Below are 20,323 nucleotides of genomic sequence, written 5' to 3'. Positions count from 1 at the left end.
ATGGGATCCTCCAGGGAAGAACAATGGGGTGGGCTGCCATGCCCTCCTCCAGGGGACCTTCCCAACTCAGGGATTGACGCTGCATCTCCTGTGTCTCCTGCATTGGTAGGTGGGTTCTTTACAGCTGAGCCACCACGGAATCCCAGTGCATGTATACAAACCTATATCTTTACAAAAATAAGATCTGACTCTTCATTTGGGCTTGGTAACCTTATTTTCTAACTTGACAGATAGTGGTCTTTTCTCATGTCATTAAATACTCTTTCACAGTACAATTTTTGATGGTTTTGAAACCAGGCAACCCAGACTGGGACTTGAACCCATTGTCTTTTAACTGAGATCACAAACCTGGCCTCAGGAATCAATGCTCAGTTCTTGATATTTCATCAGAGAAAGAGTTCAGTGAGAGACACAGTGATAGGGAAGAAGTGGATTTATTTAGGGAAAAACACACTCCACAGAGTGCGAACCATCTTAGAAGGCCAGAGTGGTACCAGGATGTGGGATTGTCAGTTTTTATAGAAGTGGGTAATTTCATAGGCTAATGAGTAGAGGAGTATTCCAGCTATTTGGGGGAAGAAGTGGGGATTTCTAGAAATGAGGCCACTGCCCACTTTTTGACCTTTATGGTCAGCCTTGGAACTGTCATGGTGCCTGTGGGTATGTCATTTATAGCATGCTGATATGTTACAATGAGCATAAACTGAAGCTCAGTGTCTAGTGGAAGTCAACTTTTCTAAGTCATCTTGGACCCATTTGACCCTAATCAGTTTATGTCATGTCCTCAGGCTATGTCATTCTTTCAAAAGTTGCCCTGCCCTCTTCCCCTGTTTCAGTTTCAAATTATTTCTTTGTGGAGGAAGAAAATCATTTCCCTCTACCTTCTTAGTTTCTATCTTTGAGGGTCCTAAGAATTTAACTGTCAAAAGATGGAGAAAAGAAGATCTTTTACTCATGTTATGTACATGGGAATTCACAGGAAAATGTAACTCAAGGAGTGACTAGAATCCGGGGCTTGTATATCGTCATAATGGGTGTCCCAGGTGGTGCAGTGATAAAGAATCCCCCTGCCAATGCAGGAAATGCAAGAGACTCGGGTTCAACCCCTGGGTCAGAAAGATCTCCTGGAGTAGGAAATGGCAACCTGCTCCAGTATTCTTGCCTGGAAAATCCCATGGATAGAGAAGCCTGGGGGGCTATAATCCATGAAGTCACAGAGTTGGACATGACTGAACAACTGTGCACAAGCATGAATACCAACATAACGGGAAGAGAAGGGGGAAAGGGGCACTTATGGGAAGACCAAATGACTCGGGGGGGAAGATAAATGAACCTTTATGAGGTTAGGTAGGAGATACAATAGTTTAATGACAATATCTATTTAGGTGGCTTCTTATTCTAGTGCTATCTCCAGTGATAGAAGTCAATCCTTCTTGGATTCCTGGAGGGCATTTATGACAGTATAATTCTTTTGGGAGTCTCTGCTTTTAGTCAGATAAGGAAAATTTAGGAAAGAAAATTCTTCACAGTGATATATTCAGAATTCCTTCACCATGTTTGTATTACTCATCCCAATACCAGTTTCTGTAGCCTCTGCCAAGGGGAACTGACCCACTCATGGTTCCAAATAACTGGGTGGGGCTCCCCTCCTCTTCTGCCCTCTCCCTACCAGCCAGCAGCTAATTGGAACAAGACCAGCTACGTGACCATGGACAAGCACTGTGTTCGTTTTAAGGGTGCTTGCAGCACTGTCTTTACTCAGAAAAGGAAAAGCTGAACCAATCATGATCTCATTATTGTATAGATTTGAGATGAGAAATAAGCAGAAATGCGAACTGTTCACAGTGAATGCACAGCTTAAAGATGCATGAAGGAGAGATGAGACAGAGTAGTTACCTTGAAAGATCATAAAGAGGTCAATCGAGACTATAGAGAAGCAGGATATAGTAGTACGATAAGCTATGAGGTTGATACAAATATGTAGAATAAAGAGTAGTGTTTTAGAGTAAAGGCTTTGAAGTCTGATAGAATTTGAATTTCATAGTTCTACTTAAATGGTATTTGACTTGCACTAACTAATCTTCTGAGCCATATTTTCCTTATCAGTGACATGTGGATAATATTTCTCTTATGGAGCTGTTGAAAGAATTAATTGAGCTATTACAGGCAGGGTAAGACCACCTTCTGGAAGATATTAAGAAGAGGTGGCAAGAATACACAGAAGAACTGTACAAAAAAGATCTTCATGACCAAGATAATCACAATGGTGTGATCACTCACCTAGAGCCAGACATCCTGGAATGTGAAGTCAAGTGGGCTTTAGGAATCATCACTATGAACAAAGCTAGTGGAGGTGATGGAATTCCAGTTGAGCTATTTCAAATCCTGAAAGATGATGCTGTGAAAGTGCTGCACTCAATATGCCAGCAAATTTGGAAAAGTCAGCAGTGGCCACAGGACTGGAAAAGGTCCGTTTTCATTCCAATCCCAAAGAAAGGCAATGCCAAAGAATGCTCAAACTACCGCACAATTGCACTCATCTCACACACCAGTAAAGTAATGCTCAAAATCCTCCAAGCCAGGCTTCAGCAATATGTGAACCATGAACTTCCAGATGTTCAAGCTGGTTTTAGAAAAGGCAGAGGAACCAGAGATCAAATTACCAACATCCGCTGGATCATGGAAAAAGCAAAAGAGTTCCAGAAAAACGTCTATTTCTGCATTATTGACTATGCCAAACCCTTTGACTGTATGGATCACAATAAACTGTGGAAAATTCTGAAAGAGATTAGAATACCAGACCACCTGACCTGCCTCTTGAGAAACCTATATGCAGGTCAGGAAGCAACAGTTAGAACTGGTTATGGAACAACAGACTGGTTCCAAATAGGAAAAGGAGTACGTCAAGGCTGTATACTGTCACCCTGCTTATTTAACTTATATGCAGTGTACATCATGAGAAACACTGGGCTGGAAGAAGCACAATCTGGAATTAAGATTGCCGGGAGAAATATCAATAACCTCAGATATGCAGATGACACCACCCTTATGGCAGAAAGTTGAAAAGGAACTAAAAGCCTCTTGATAAAAGTGAAAGAGGAGAGTGAAAAAGTTGGCTTAAAACTCAACATTCAGAAAACTAAGATTATGGCATCTGGTCCCATCACTTCATGGCAAATAGATGGGGAAACAGTGTCAGACTTTATTTTTCTGGGCTCCAAAATCACTGCGGATGGTGATTGTAGCCATGAAATTAAAAGATGCTTACTCCTTGGAAGGAAAGTTATGACCAACCTAGATATCATATTGAAAAGCAGAGATATTACTTTGCCAACAAATGTCCATCTAGTCAAGGCTATGGTTTTTCCAGTAGTCATGTATGGATGTGAGAGTTGGATTGTGAAGAAAGCTGAACGTCGAAGAATTGATGCTTTTGGACTATGGTGTTGGAGAAGACTCTTGAGATTCCCCTGGATTGCAAGGAGATCCAACCAGTCCGTTCTAAAGATCAGCCCTGGGATTTCTTTGGAAGGACTGATGCTAAAGCTAAAACTCCAATACTTTGGCCACCTCATGCGAAGAGTTGACTCATTGGAAAAGACTCTGATGCTAGGAGGGATTGGGGGCAGGAGGAGAAGGGGACGACAGAGGATGAGAAGGCTGGATGGCATTACCGGCTCAATGGACATGAGTCTGAGTGAACTCCAGAAGTTGGTGATGGACAGGGAGGCCTGGCATGCTGCGATTCAAGGGGTCACAAAGAGTCAGACATGACTGAGTGACTGAACTAACTAAGACCACCTTAACTGCCTCCTGAGAAATCTGTATGCAGGTCAAGAAGCAACAGTTAGAACCAGACATACAACAACAGACTGGTTCCAAATTGGGAAAGGAGTATGTCAAGGCTATATACTGTCACCTTGCTTATTTAACTCATATACAGAGTACATCATGCAAAATGCCAGACTGGATGAAACACAAGCTGGAATCAGGACTGCAGGGAGAAATATCAATAACCTCAGATATACAGATGACACCACCCTTATGGCAGAAACGAAGAGGAACTAAAGACTTTCTCGATGAAAGTGAAAGAGAGTGAAAAAGCTGGCTTAAAACTCAGCATTCAAAAAATGATCATGGCATCCAGTCCCATCACTTCATGGCAAATAGATGAGGAAACAATGGAAACAGTGACAGACTTTATTTTCTTGGCTCCAAAATCACTGCAGATGATGACTGCAGCCATGAAATTAAAAGACATTTGCTCCTTGGAAGAAAAGCTATGACAAACCTAGACAGGTTAAAAAGCAGTGAAGTGAAAGTCACTCAGTCATGTCTGACTGTGACACCATGGACTATACAATTCATGGAATTCTTCAGGCCAGAATACTGGAGTTGGTAGGCTTTCCCTTCTTCAGGTGATCTTTCCAACCCAGGGACTGAACCCAGGTCTCCTGCACTGCAGGCTGATTCTTTACCAGTTGAGCCACCAGGGAAGCCCAAGAATACTGGAATGGGTAGCCTATCCGTTCTCCAGGGCAACTTCCTGACCCAGGAATTGGATCAAGGTCTCCTGCATTGCAGGTGGATTCTTTACCAGCTGAGCTACCATGGAAGCCATTAAAAAGCAGAGACATTACTTTACCAATAAAGGTCCATCTGGTCAAAGCTATGGTTTTTCCATAGCTTTTTTCCCGTAGTCATGTATAGTTGTGAGAGTTGGACCATAAAAAAAGCTGAGTGCCGAAGAATTGATGCTTTTGAACTGTGGTGTTGGAGAAGACTAATGAGAGTCCCTTGGACTGTAAGGAGATCCAACCAGTCAGTCCTAAAGGAAATCAGTCCTGAATATTCATTGGACGGACAACTCCAATCGGCCACCTGATGCGAAGAACTGACTCATTTGAAAAGACCCTGATGCTGGTAGAGATTGAAGGCAGAAGGAGAATTCCCATTCTCTACAGAGAATGAGATGATTGGATGGCATCACCGACTCAATGGACGTGAGTTTGAGCCAGCTCCGGGAGTAGGTAACGGATAGGGAAGCCTGGCGTGCTACAGTCCATGGGGTCGCAAAGAGCCAAACATGACTGAACGACTGAACAGAACTGAACTGAACAGGTAGGATTCTTAGCACACAGTGTCTGATACATAAGAAGCACTAAATATGTAAAATCACTATTATAACTATTTCTCATCAAATATAACATATATTTGATATCCTTCCTGTACTATATTTTGAATCTTTGGTATTTAATATATCAGTTAATGAATATGTGATTAATGTTTGTAATTATGTTCTAGAAAGTTTTTGTATTAAAGTTTGGATTTTTTTATTGACCAAAATTCTGAAATAACCAAATCAGTTTTCTTATCTACAACTTTATTCTACTTTTAAGGAAAAAAGGTGATTCTACCAAGACTGCTTATTTAATTTGGGCCATATGTTAATAACTTGAATTTTCTTTCTCACAGTCTGTTAAAGTTTTGAACTCACACAGTAAACAGGGTTATTAGCTGTGAAATGCCAGTTGACAACTGGGTAGACTGTATTCTAACAAGATTTTTGAAGTTTCTTACCTTTTTCTCTTAGAAAGGAAGTGCCTAGAATTTTCACTCTTGCTGGAATGGTACAAAAAGTGGGGAGGGGATTCAGTTTTTAGTCATGTCAACTTTCTGTCTCTTCTCATCCCCTCCCTACCAGATAATTAAGGACCACGTGTCACGTATAAATAGCTTCAGCTGAGAACATCCTCATATCTTTGCCCCTCTCATCATTGAGCTGAGCCCATAACTGATGTTGCAATTAGAGTACTGATTTAGCTCTGAGAGACACATTGCAAATGATCCTCTGAGGAGGATGGTATTTATATCAGTACTGACTGATGAAGACTTTGTCAACTGTACTTTTGGCAGGTCATTTCATGGCATGCCCCTGGGTTAATCTACTTATTATAACCAATGATCCATGATGATGTATTTTCAGAACCACTCATCTTACACAGGGTACCATGATGTGGAATAGAACTATGGAAATGCAGACAATTAAGAAAATTCTCAATCAAAATGTAGGGGTCAACAGAAGAGCTGTAGAGGTCAGGCATTTCATGATTTATTGGAATATGTTTGGTATCATTTGTGCCACAGGAATTCACACTTCTGTACTTCAGGCTTAACTGTCTATTTTTTAAAATTTTGATTAATTTATTTTAGTTGGAGGCTAATTACTTTACAATATTGTGGTGGTTTTTGCCATCCATTGACATGAGTCAGCCACAGGTGTACATGTATCCCCACGTCCCAAACCACCTCCCCCCTCCCTCCCCATCCTATCCCTCTGGGTTGTCCCAGTGCACTGGCTTTGAGTGCCCTGTTTCATGGATCAAACTTGGACCAGTCATCTATTTCACATATGGTAATATACTTGTTTCAATGCTATTCTCTCAAATCACCCCACCCTCACCTTCTCCCACAGAGTCCAAAAGTCTGTTCTTTACATCTGTGTCTCTTGCTATCTTGCATATAGGGTTATCATTGCCATCTTTCTGAATTCCATTTATATGCATTAATATACTGTATTGGTGTTTTTCTTTATGACTTACTTCACTCTGTGTAATAGGCTCCAGTTTCATCCACCTCATTAGAACTGACTCAAATGCATTCTTTTAATAGCTGAGTAATATTCGATTGTGTATATGTACCACCACTTTCTTATCCATTCATCTGCCGATGGACATCTAGGTTGCTTCCATGTCCTAGCTATTGTAAACAGTGCTGCAGTGAATACTGGGGCAGGTACACATGACTCTTTCAGTTCTGGTTTCCTCAGTGTATATGCCCAGCAGTGGGATTGCTGGATCATATGGCAGTTCTATTTCCAGTTTTTAAAGGAATATCCAAACTAAGCTATACTAGTTTGCATTCCCACCAACAGTGTAAGAGGGTTCCCTTTTCTCCACACCCTCTCTAGCATTTATTGTTTGTAGACTTTTTGATGGCAGCTATTCTGACTAGTGTGAGATGGTACCTTGTATTTTTGATTTGCATTTCTCTGATAATGATGTTGAGCATCTTTTCATGTGTTTGTTAGCCATCTGTATGTCTTCTTTGGAGAAATGTCTATTTAGTTCTTTGGCCCATTTTATGACTGGGTCGTTTATTTTTCTGGTGTTGAAGTGCATGAGCTGCTTGTATATTTGGGGGGGATTAATTCTTTGTCAGTTGTTTCATTTGCTACTATTTTCTTCCATTCTGAACGCTGTCTTTTCACCTTGCTTATAGCTTCCTTTGTTGTGCAAAAGTTTTTAAGTATAATTAGGTCCCAATTGTTTATTTGTGCTTTTATTTCCATTACTCTGGGAGGTGGGTCATAGAGGATCTTGCTGTGATTTATGTCAGAGAGTGTTCTGCCTATGTTTTCCTCTAAGAGTTTTATAGTTTTTGGTTTTACATTTAGATCTTTAATCTATTTTGAGTTTATTTTGTGTATGGTGTTAGAAAGTGTTCTAGTTTCCTTCTTTTACAGGTGGTTGCCCAGTTTTCCCAGCACCACTTGTTAAAGAGATTGTCTTTTCTCCATTGTATATTTTTGCCTCCTTTGTTAAAGATAAGGTGTCCTTAGGTGTGTGGATTCATCTCTGGGCTTTCTACTTTGTTCCCTTGATCTATATTTCTGTCTTTTTGCCAGTACTATACTGTCTTGATAACTGTAGCTTTGTAGTATAGTCTGAAGTCAGGCAGGTTGATTCCTCCAGTTAACTGTCTACTGTGACATAAGAGAAAGAAAATGTAAATAGATTGACTAGTGAAGTTTACCATAGAAAAGTCAGGCAATTTGAAGTCTTTTCATTTCTTAGATGCTATGAGTGCTTCAGAATCATAACATATTTTCAGAGTCAAGTAAGTGATACCAGAATCAGAAATTCTAGGATTATTCAGTTCAGTTCAATTCATTCGCTCAGTCGTGTCTGACTCTTTGTGACCCCAAGGACCGCAGCATGCCAGGCTTCCCTATCCATCACCAACTCCTGGAGCTTTTTCAAACTCACGTCCATCGAGTCAGTGATGCCATCCAACTATTTCATCCTCTGTCATCCCCTTTTCCTCCTGCATTCAATCTTTCCCAGCATCAGGGTCTTTTCCAATGAATCAGTTCTTTGCATCAGGTGGCCAAAGTATTGGAGCTTCAGCTTCATCATCAGTTCTTCCAATGAGTATTCAGGACTGATTTTCTTTAGGATGGACTGGTTGGATCTCCTTGCAATCCAAGAGACTCTCAAGAGTCTTCTCTAACACCACAGTTCAAAAGCATCAATTTTTTGGTGCTCAGCTTTCTTTATGGTCCAACTCTCACATTTGTACATGACTACTGGTGATGGACAGGGAGGCCTGGCATGCTGTGATTCATGGTGTCACAAAGAGTCGGACATGACTGAGCAACTGAACTGACTGACTGGAAAAACCATAGCTTTGGCTAGATAGACTTCTGTTGGCAAAGTAATGGCTCTGCTTTTTAACCTGTCTAGGTTTGTCACAGCTTTTCTTCCAAGGAGCAAGTGTCTTTTAATTTCATGGCTGCAGTCACCATCTGCAGTGATTTTGGAGCCCCCCAAAATAAAGTCTGTCACTGTTTCCATTGTTTCCCCATCTATTTGTCATGAAGTGATGGGACCAGATTCCATGATTATTTGGTTAGAGTTAAAAGCCAATGATTATTTGTCTATTTATTATCTATCTATCTTTCCTTAGAGAAAGATGAGTAGTGGAAACACAGATAGGGAGGTGGACTCACTCTTTCTAACTCTGTTCTGGCTAGGAGGTGGGATCTTATAGTCCTTTAGTAGAGAGCTTCATCTTTACTCTCTTCTTTCATATGGAGAATTGGTATTTGCAAACATAGCTTCACACTGTTCCTGATTTTCAGCAGTCCCAAGTAGATTACCACCTCTCAGCCTTCCCTCCTAGAAAGACTTCTATTGGTTAAACATGCTGCAGGAGTCTAGGTGATGTTTCAGTATGGAAAGCCACTGCTTAGTACACACTGAATCCCCCTGAGGCACCAGGGCACTCCTCTTCCTCTCCTTCTTCTATGGTTCCCTTCTCTCAGGACCAATCTCTTCACCTTCTCTGATTCTGGCTCAAGTGCTCAGCCAGTTAGATGGGTCCTTTGGAGCTGGAGATGCAGGAAGTTAGGGGGAATTCTTACTTTTAAGAGAAAGGGAAGAATGAAAATGGCAACTCCTAGTCCAGTCTCAAAGTGAAACTACTACCAAACTAATTCTTGTTTCACTGGCTTTGACCCACTTTTGGAAAACTTGTGTTATTTTGTCTTTCTTCTCTTTGACCATAGACCCTCCATATTGTTCTAAATTGTATACAATAAGATGACGAAAACATTACTATATAATCAAGGCCTTTCCTGTCTTCTTCTATAAACATCTGCTTCCCTTGTGACTACTGGCTGTGGGCTAAGGACCATCTCTATGCTCATTTCTGAAATATCTGATATTGCCCCTTGGGAGGATAAAAAAAATAAGCAGGAAATCAACATCTGATTTAGGACTTATATAAGAATTTTCAAAACTTAGAACTAAGGAAAAAACTTAATATAAAAAATGGACAAATAACCTGAAAAGAAACTTTAAAAAAATATAAATACCCAATAAACATATGAGAGGATGCTCACCATTGTTCAGTTCAGCTCAGTTCACTCGCTCAGTCGTGTCTGACTCTTTGCGACCCCATGAGTTTCAGCACGCCAGGCCTCCCTGTCCATCACCAACTCCCAGAGTTCACCCAAACCCACGTCCATCGAGTGTGATGCCATCCAGCCATCTCATCCTCTGTCATCCCCTTCTCCTGCCCCCAATCCCTCCTAGCATCAGAGTCTTTTCCAATGAGTCAACTCTTCACATGGGGTGGCCAAAGTATTGGAGTTTCAGCTTTAGCATCATTCCTTCCAAAGAACACCCAGGACTGATCTCCTTCAGAATGGACTGGTTGGATCTCCTTGCAGTCCAAGGGACTCTCAAGAGTCTTCTCCAACCCCACAGTTCAAAAGCATCAATTCTTCGGCACTCAACTTTCTTCACAGTCCAACTCTCACATCCATACATGACCACTGGAGAAACCATAGCCTTGACTAGACGGACCTTTATTGGCAAAGTAATGTCTCTGCTTTTGAATATGCTGTCTAGGTTGGTCATAACTTTCCTTCCAAGGAGTAAGCGTCTTTTAATTTCTTGGCTACAATCACCATCTGCAGTGGTTTACAAAGTCTGACACTGTTTCCACTGTTTCCTCATCTATTTGCCATTAAGTGATGGGACCAGATGCCATGATCTTCATTTTCTGAATGTTGAGTTTTTGTTTTTTTTTTTTTTTTAATTTTATTTTATTTAAAAATTTTACAATATTGTATTAGTTTTGCCAAACATCGAAATGAATCCGCCACAGGTACAACGTTTTCACTCTCCTCTTTCACTTTCATCAAGAGGCTCTTTAGTTTCTCTTCACTTTCTACCGTAAGGGTGGTGTCATCTGCATATCTGAGACCAGCTTGTGCTTCTTCCCGCCCAGCGTTTCTCATGATGTACTCTGCGTGTAAGTTAAATAAGCAGGGTGACAATACACAGCCTTGACGTACTCCTTTTCCTATTTGGAACCAGTCTGTTGTTCCATATCCAGTTCTAACTGTTGCTTCCTGACCTGCATACAAATTTCTCAAGAGGCAGGTCAGGTGGTGTGGTATTCCCATCTCTTTCAGAATTTTCCACAGTTTATTGTGATCCACACAGTCAAAGGCTTTGGCATAGTCAATAAAGCAGAAATAGATGTTTTTCTGGAACTCTCTTCCTTTTTCCATGATCCAGCATTGTTAGAGAAATGCAAATTAAAACCACAATGGGAAGCTGCACATATAAAAGAGTGGCTAAAATAATAAAATAAAATAAAACTTGACAATAGCAAGTACTGATGAGAATGCATAGTAATTCGAACCTTTGTCCATTCTTGGTGAGAATTGCAAAAGGATATAGCCATTTTAGAAAATAGTTTGGCAATTTCTTATAAAATTTAAATACACTTACCATATGACTCAGTAATCCCACTTTTAGGTGCTACCCTAAATGAACCGAAAACTTATGTTCATACAAAAGCCTGTATACAATGTTTACAGCAGCATTATTCATAAGCACCAAAAACTAGAAACAATCCTATCCTTCTACTGGTGAATGGATAAGCAAACTATAGTCCACCCAAATAATGGAACCCCACTGAGTGAAAAAAAGGAAGTAACTTGTAATACATGCAAGGATATGGATGGATCTCAAATGCATTATGCTAAGTGAAACAGTCCAGACTCAAAATGCTCAAAAGCATACCAGCTGATTCCATTTTTATGACATTCAATAAAAGGCAAAACTACAGAGACAGAAAAGAGATAGTAGTTGCCAGGGGCTGAAGGGGAAAACAAAGAACCGTAAGGGAACTTTTTGACATGGTTGAGATGTTCTGTATCTTCATGGTCATCATTATATCATTGTATGCATTTGTTAAGACTCATAGGATTATACCCTAAAAGGAGTGAAGTTTACTATATGTAAATTACACTACAATAATTTTTTAAAAGGGATGGCCATCGATAAAATAGACAAAATTAAATGGGATCAACGATGGCAAGAAAGCTTTAAAAAAGATAAGAAAATTAGACAAATCTCTGATGATATTAACCAGGGTTGCCAAAAAGAGCCAGGAAGAGAGGTGGAGCATGTAAGGTAACAGGCCCATCCAAGGCAGTCTCTCTTATGTCCCTCTGAGGTTAGGACTGCAGAGGAAAGGGACAATGACTAAGCGCTAGGAAAATAACACCTATGAGGAAAGGTTAAAGGAATTGAGATTACTTTCCCTGGCAACAAGGGACCAGAGGGATGATTTAATAGCAGTCTTTGGGTTTCCAAGCCTCCTTGACAGCTTGATTACAGTGCCATTTAGCAGAGTGAGCAGCTTCAATGATCTTTAGCACATTATAATGGAATTGTGTCCATGGGATTAATGGTTTCAGTAAACAGGGAGGTCCTCTCTGAAAGGGAAAGTACTTGTATTGTCCTATAGAATGAGAATGTACCTGATGAGCACAGAATAGCCATAAGGCTTGCAGCCTCTGTCTCCATCTACAAATTGGACACAGCGTTACCTGTTTATTGTTTTGAAAAGAGAATTCAAACAGACGGCTTATGAAAAGTGCCTGGTTATCCTTCTGCTTTCCAAAATCATCCTTTCCTAATTGGAAGCTCAAGCATTAAGATTTTGAAGACAATAATATTAAAAAACTAATAGTTTATTGTGCTTTCTATATGCCAAATGGGCTTCTTGGTGGCTCCATGGTAAAGAATCTGCCTGCAATTCAGGAGACACAGGAGATGGGTATTTGATCCCTGGGTCGTGAAGATCCCCTGGAGGAGGGTACGGCAACCCACTCCAGAGTTCTTGCCAGGAAAATCCATGGGGTTGCAAAGAGTTTGACATGACTGAAGCAACTGAGCACAAATGCCGGATAGTCTTCTCTTCTCTTCATGTTTATTAACTCGTTTAATCATCTCAGCAATCCTATGGGAGAGGTAGTATTATTTCCGTTTTATAGATTTGGACATTGAGGAACAAGAGAGGGAGTTGCAGTTCTATCTCTGGTACTTTTAGAAAGCCCTCAAGTGACTCTAAATGTAAACTGGAGCTAAGAAACACTGAAGACAATTGCTGAATAATGCGGAGGGGTTCATGCCCATCCTGCCTAAGTGAAATTTTCATTATTATTTACTCTCACATTCATTCACTTGTTAATTTGAAAATGTTTACTGAGTACTTGCTATGTGTCGGTTGCTTTACTAAACAATGAAAAAGTCTTATTTCATTGATTATTTCCCTCTCATTTTAACAATCGTATAGTGGATTAAATCCTTTTCAAAAATGTAACAGGAGTCAAGATACTTGAACACTTACTATGTATTACTGAAATTTTACCATGTCTGCTTGTGGTAGCCCTGTCCTTATTATGTCCCACGTTTGACAGATGAGGGAGATGAGGCACAGAGAAGTGAAGTAACTTGCCTAAGGGCACACAGCTAGGAGCTGGCAGGGCTCAGCGGCTCAGAACGGCGTCCTTAACTGCTCTGCATGCTGAGCCCAAAGATAGTGCTATACAAACATGTCTTGACAACTCAGAAATACTGAAAGCACAGTTAGCCAGAGAGCTTTAAAATGATGAAGGAGATCTTGTTTCAAATGAATGCATTTCACTGGCCACTGGCCAGTATAGAGTCATGCGGCCGCATCTTGTTGCAGGTGAGGCTGAGAAAAGCATTCTGGCTGTGTGTAGACAAGGAAAGGGCAAAAGGATGAGGGAACAAGGCGCCAATCTTTGCTACAGTCTCCTCTGAGAGGTTTTGAATTTAGCGTAGTCAAAGTGTCACTTTTTGTAAGTTATGAACTTGTTGTCTTGTTTTAAATTAATTTTTATTGGAGTGTAATTGCTTTACAATATTACTTTCTACTGTATGGCAAAGTGAATCAGCTATACATATACATATATCCTCTCTTTTTTTGGATTTCCTTCCCATTTACTGTATAGCACAGAGAACTCTACTCGATGGTCTGTGGTGCCCTAAATCGTGTCTTATTTTAAAAATACTTCTCTGTTATAAGGACATGAAGATTTTATGTTGTATTCTTGTCTAAAAGATTTCACTTTTGACTTATCCATATAAGTCTCTAATCCACCTGGCATCATTTTTGGTGTATGTTGTGAGGTATGGATTACATTTATTCTCTTTATGTCTGACGTTCTAGAATTTCATGTTGCTGCTTTTTGGTATAACTTTTTTCTTTTGTGCTAAAGTCTCTCAACCTGAAGGTTAATGTTCTTTAAACTCTGAAGAAATTTCCTGAGTTCTTTATTTGATAGTTTAATGCCCTTTGTTTTCTCTTTCTGGAATTTCCTATCAATATTTGACCTGGATTGATCTTTTATACATTCTATTTTCCTCTCATATTATGCATCTTTGTCTTCTGTTTCACATTTGTGTGTGTGTTTTATTTAATTATCATTATTGATTTAATACTAATAACTATCATTTCACATACAGCATGGTCTCAACCAACATTGACGAAGGCCATTCAAAAAAACTGATGTCACCATTTTGACTGATGGTGACACAGGAGTGCAAGCCAATAGATGTTCTATTAGATGTTCTAATAGAGGCAGACATGACCCTTGCCTCTCTGCAAACTTCACAGCAGAGCCTGGAGGTCTGTGTAATTTCAAGTCCAGTGTTCACATACTCACAAAACTTTGCCAGGTCTCTTTTTTTTTGTGAAAAGCAGGGGAGAGAATACTCAGGAAGAGGCAGCGAGAACTGAGCCAAGAAGCCTGGCAAAGCTGTGGTATCGGAGCTTCACTGCCGCTGTCAACCACTCATTCTTTCCCTCACTCCTTAGACATTTGCTAGCCTTGTGTGCGTGGGATTTAAGATTACAGACATTTCTAGTGGCCAAGAGCCCTCCAGTGTAGCCCAGGGCAGGGGACATGGAAGAAAAATGGGTTAGGGAAGACAAGATAGACTCTATAATCCTGCTGTTGGGGAAGGGGGAGAGGACTGACTGATAATTAAGTGTATTTATGTGTATATATAGATATATTGGAGAAGGCAATGGCACCCCACTCCAGTACTCTTGCCTGGAATATACTTTATTTTCCAACCATTTTATCAGATTTTCCATTTTAGAAGAATGGAAATTTTTAAAAGTAGCACATTTTCCTATTTTTAAGTTTCCCAGAATTCTTTCTTATTCTCTGTTCTTTTTTAAAAATAGCATTTTGGTGCTTTTTTTTTTTTTTTTTATAAATGAAATATCTTTTTTAACCTTTCAGAAGATACAAGTTCTCTTTGGCTTTCTATGTTTTCTTTGTTTATTCTGAGATGCTATTATCTGTTTGTTTTTCCTGGTGTCTCCCAACTATAAAGGTCTGGTCACCTGCAGCATTTTGTTCATAATTAAGCATGAGCTGCAGAAAGCGGAGTGGGGATGCTTTTCATCTGGGTGGGGCTTCCTATCCAGTGACAGCAGGATTAGGTGATTGGCAGGGAGTTGGCTCAGTGCTGGGAAACTTCCAAATGCCATTCTTTGGAGGTCTTTTCTCTGGAGCCATTTAGCTTTTCCAGATAAGAAATCTCATAATTCTCGTCTAGAGAGAAAAAAGGGCCTGGCTACCAGGAAACTGGATTCAGGCATCTGTGGGTGTATAATGTATTGATAAAGTGTTCCAAATACAGGCCTCTTCAATCAGTCCTGTTCTTTGCTGTATTAATAATACAAATGGCAAACTCTTATCTATAGCTTTCTTTTGTCAGGCACTGATCTAACTGCTTTACACCAGTATTTACTTTATTCATTGCTTTACTCATTGAATCCTCTAAACAAACTGACGGTGTTACAAAAGAGGAAACTGAGGCACAGGGAAATCAAGGAACTAGCCTGAGATCACAGAGCTACTAATTGTAAAGCCAGGATTTGAACCCAGGTCTTCTGTCTGAATGCTGCCTCCTTGAAAGAAAACTGATACAGGCTGGCATTCAGACAGTGTTATTTCAGAGGGCACCCCAGGACTGTAAGCTCCATGATGGAAGGGATTTTGTCTATTTTACTCACCACTGTTCACCCAAACTCTTACACAGATCATGGCAATAAGCATGCTTTATATGCTTAAATGAAAAAAAATTGGGTCTTAATGTTAAGGATTTATTGCTCTTTTGACAGTGTACTTATACCAGCCACTGAAAGCTTTTTGTAAAAAATGGGCCCATGCATAATCAGCATCTGAAGTTTTATTGCCAATGTCACTAACATTTATTGTAGTGGGGGAGTAGAAATGATTGCCTTTTAATTTGGACTGCTTGTTTGCAGTTCCAGACTTCTCAAAGGGTTATGGTAAAGGAAAATACTTTTGGTGGATTTTTTTGTTTGTTTGTTTGTTTTAGGAGGACAGCTATCTTTGTCTGTTCAGGCTGTCATAATAGAATACCAAAGACTAGGTGGCTTATAACAACAGAAATTTGTTTCTCACAGTTCTAGAGGCAGAAGTCCAAGACCAAGTCATGGGCAGATTCGGTATCTGGGGAGAGTCCACTTCCTGATTTATAGATTACTGTCTTTTCACTATCCTCACATCACAGGAGGAACAAGACTGCTCTCTGGGATCCATTTTATTTTTTGATTGTATTTATTTTTTATTGGGATCCATTTTATTTTTTGATTGTATTTATTTTTTATTGGAGTATAGTTGATTTACAGTGTTTTGTTAGTTTCAGATACATAGCAAAGTGATTCAGTTATACATTCGTATATATCTATTTTTCTTTCCAGATTCTTTTCCCGTATAGGTAATTACAAAATACTGAGGAGAGTTCCCTGTGCTATACAGTATTTCTTGTTGGCTGGGATTCATTTTGTATGGACACTAATTCCACTCATGAAGATTCTGTCCTTATGACCTAAGTACCTCCTAAAAGCCATCCTGATGCCATCACACTGGGGGTAAGCATTTCAGCATATGAATTTAGAGGAAGGATACAAATATTCAGTACATAACAGTGGCTGTGCTGATAGAACTTTTGTTTGTTTGCTTTGTTTTGTTTAATTAAAGAATGCAGTTCACTGGAAGAAAAGGTGTGATATGAATGGGAAAATGAAAAATTACTTACAAGCAATTAGCAGCTATCAGAAATTGCTTAGTTAAAAATCACAGAAACCCATTTGGTCTATGTTAAACAAAATAGAAATATTTATAGAAAATTATGGAAGCCTAATATAGGTGAGTACAAAAGGACTGAAAAGTCAGAGCCTAAGATCTCCCCCTTCCCTGTTTCCCTCCCTCTCTCTCTTCTTCCTTTCCTTCCTCCATTCCTTCCTTCCACATACCCCCATCTGCCAAGCACTGTGGATACAGTGGAGAACTAGTCATACGAGAGCTCTCTTGTCAGTGTATATTCTCATAGAAGAAGATTGACAATAAGTAACCCAAAGTCAAACAAAAATAAGAGTCTTATAAATAGGATGACCATAGATTCTTTGGCCACACTCGAGAGCAAACAAAGTCCTATTAATAGCCATGCTTGACAATAAGTGTAAACCTGTCCAGGGCACACACACACCGGAAATGTCATGGGCAAAGGGCTATGGAGAGGATTAGAACAGAGCAGTGTGGCAACTCCTGGGAGGCTACTTAAGAGAGGTGATAAGAGGTGCTCTCATGTAATCTATAACCTGAATGACAAGAAGGAGCTGAGCACTGGAAGATGGCAGGGTCGAGCCTTCCAGGCACAGAGATCAACGAGGGCTCTCGGGGAGGCGAGACCATGGAGCAGCCAGTGTGGCTGGTGTGCAGTGGGAGAGACTGGTCAGGAATAGGGTCAGGGATGCAGATGGGGCCATGTGAGCCTGGGCCTTCTAATCCTTAATAAGGGAGTTGGCTTTATTCGAAGCATGATGTGAAGCCAATGGAAAGTTCTCAGCACAGAAATGACATGATGTGCTTCACCTTTTAAAAAGAACACCCTATAATGTTATGCAGTTAGGGTGTTTAAAAAATTGGTTGCACTTTTTGCTAATCTTTCCTTTGGTAAGATGTTCCAATAGATGATAGAATATTACTCAGCCATAAAAGGAACAAATCTGAGTCAGCTCTAATGATGTGGATGATCCCAGAGCCTCTTATATAGTAGAGTGAAGTAAGTCAGAGAGAGGAAAACAAATATTCTATATTGACACATATATATGATTTTCTTTGACAGTTCTTATCTTTAAGAGATGCAAACTGATGCAAAGTCATATTGCTTATAGAACAAATGACGAGGCATCTGGAATTTATCTCAAAATTAGAAATGAAACAGAATTGGCCGTGATTGAATGCTTGTTGAAGGTGGGCTCATGATTTGATTCACTTTTGTTTCTTCTGTTGGGCTTCCCTTGAGGCTCAACTGGTAAAGAATCCGCCTGCAATGCAGGAGACCTGGGTTAGATCCCTGGGTTGGAAAGATCCCCTGGAGAAGGGAAAGGCTACCCGCTAAAGTATTCTGGCCTGGAGAATTCCATGGACTGTATAGTCCATGGGGTCACAAAGTCGGACACAACTGAGCAGCTTTCACCTTCTTTTGTTACTATTATCACTATTGTTAATATAGTTACTAGTGTTTCAACTTTTGTATATGCTTGCAATTTTTTTATGGTGAAATGTAAAAAATTAAAATAAAAAAGCTCACTCTTACTGCAACTGTGAGAAGATTGTATTGTTGAGAAGTAAAGAGCAAGAGGGCCAGTTAGGTCCAGAAGGGTCCAATGAGTGAAACCAATGATAGCTCTACAGTTTTTAGCTTAGCAACTGGTTGGATTAAGATGTTATTGACTAACATCTTAATTGGGGGAGGGAGGGAGGAAACGTTCTCTTTTGACCACGTTAATGTGCTTTTTAGACACTGATGTGGGAATGTCAGTAGGTAAGGATGGCGCTGGGAGGAGAGGACAGGGATGTTGGATAAGACACCTCTGATGAGTTACTTCAGGTGCTCTCTGACTCACCTGACCCTTTGCATTTTTGTTCTGCCTCTGTTGCTGGCTCTGTGCAGGCTCCCACTGACTTTTTGTGAGTGCATTCTGACAAAGCCCTGCTGCCCAGGTGCCTATCAGCTTCCATCCTGGGGCTCCCCTGTTGATGCAGACCTGCTCAGTGCCCATGTGGAAGCAACTGGGGAATGAGGAGGAGTCAGTGCTCCCTGGAGTAAACCTTTGGTCACTGGGGAATGGGGGCAAGCAAATAAATTCTTCCCTCTTCCTCTCTTTGGACAGCCAGTTCTAAGATGTTCGTTGTTTTTGTGGCCCCTTGGAAGATAGTTCTGGGAGATGAAGCAATCAATCATGCTTGATCCCAAGAGGAAGGCAGCTCTGTAATGCATACTGTATTTGCTTTTCTACCTTTCGTGACCCACTCTCCTTTCCTTCAACATTTGGAGAACAGAGAAGGCAATTTCAGTAAAGCCGATGGAGAAGGAAGAAGCAAAATAGAAGGAAAGTCAGGAGAAAATTGTGTCATGGAAACCTGTGAGGGAGGTAGTACTCGTCTTTGCTGAATGCTGTAGGCAGCCAGGCAAGACAGAACTAGAAGAGGGGTCCTTAGAGCTGGCAAACACAGACATCATTAGAGACCTTGACGAGCTCAGTCTTCATGGTATAAGAGGGCAGGAAGTGGACTGTAGGGAGAATATAAGATTAAACATTTAAAAAGTGGAGGCAGGAACAGAGAAAACTCTTTGCTTTGAAGAGGAGCAGAAAATGAAGTGGTGGCTGGAAGAGGATGTGTGGGAAAGGGAGGATCTTTCTTTTTTAAAAATTTGGGCAATAATTACTGTATATTCATGGGAATAATCCAGGAGAGGAGCCATAATCATGAGAGTGAGAAGTCTGTGGAAAGAAAATAGGGGGGTATAACTGAAGACTCAAATGAGAGGGCAGGTGGGCATGGGAGGGCTGGAGTTTGAAGAAGGTGAATGTGTATTTTGGAAATGAGGAGAGATGTGTGGAGGGGCCACTGGACGGTACTGAGGGCAAAGTGAGATTTGCGGCTGCAACAAGTCCACTTGCACTGATGTCTGTCTCTCTCAGTGAACCTGCTTCGTTCTGTTTTTCCTCCCCTTGAAGACTGGCTTTTCATTTCTTCTCAGTTTAGGATAGGGAATGGGGAGTTCTGGAATCCCAGACTCTAGGAGAGGTGCCCTAACCAGGATCTACTCCTATACTCCTGGTTCCATCAGCTGTGGTGGGGAGCTGGGGTCATGAGTGAGGCGCAGGTTATCAAAGAGCAGGGCATAGATAGGGCAGGCACTCCAGGAGGTGTTTACCCCAACCCTCCTCACCTTCTGGATGTCCTGCTCACTAGAAGAGCCTAGAGAACAGGTTGGATGCATTTAGCTAAGTTGATTTTTTGGTTTATCTCTTTCTTGGGGATATCCTTGTTATAGACAGAGTGATCATAGTCAGTCTGTGTTCTGATTTTTAGTCTGGAACAATTGCTGCAGGGAAACATCTTTTGTTAAACTCAATCATTTCAAAGATTTGTGTAGGATGGGTAACAAAGAGAGAGAGATTGTGTGTGTGTTCTTCCTGTGAGTGGTGTCTTGGTTCTTTCTAGACACATGAATCTACAAATCTTCTTTGTGAGAGAGGAGTCTTATGCAGTGATTTGCTCACAGGAGCTGCTGAGTTAAGGGACCTTTAGGGG

General features: G+C 40.6%; 2 long non-coding RNA genes across 2 annotated transcripts in view; both read left to right on the top strand.

Moving 5' to 3' along the window:
• Positions 1–16,591, top strand: part of LOC147371407 (uncharacterized) — an 82,048-nt gene extending 65,457 nt beyond the window's left edge. The window contains exon 2 of the long non-coding RNA XR_015163550.1: positions 16,417–16,591. This is a non-coding gene — a long non-coding RNA (uncharacterized LOC147371407). The remainder of the gene's footprint in view (positions 1–16,416) is intronic.
• Positions 1–20,323, top strand: part of LOC147371404 (uncharacterized) — a 298,466-nt gene that overhangs the window by 125,005 nt on the left and 153,138 nt on the right. The window lies entirely within an intron of this gene.

This window comes from Bos grunniens, chromosome 5, assembly GCF_055505025.1.
Source record: "Bos grunniens cultivar Pamir isolate PY7600 chromosome 5, Bosgru_T2T1.0, whole genome shotgun sequence".
Lineage (NCBI taxonomy): Eukaryota > Metazoa > Chordata > Mammalia > Artiodactyla > Bovidae > Bos > Bos grunniens.
The sequence above is the reverse complement of the archived record's forward strand: the minus strand, read 5'-3'. Positions and strand labels throughout refer to the sequence as shown.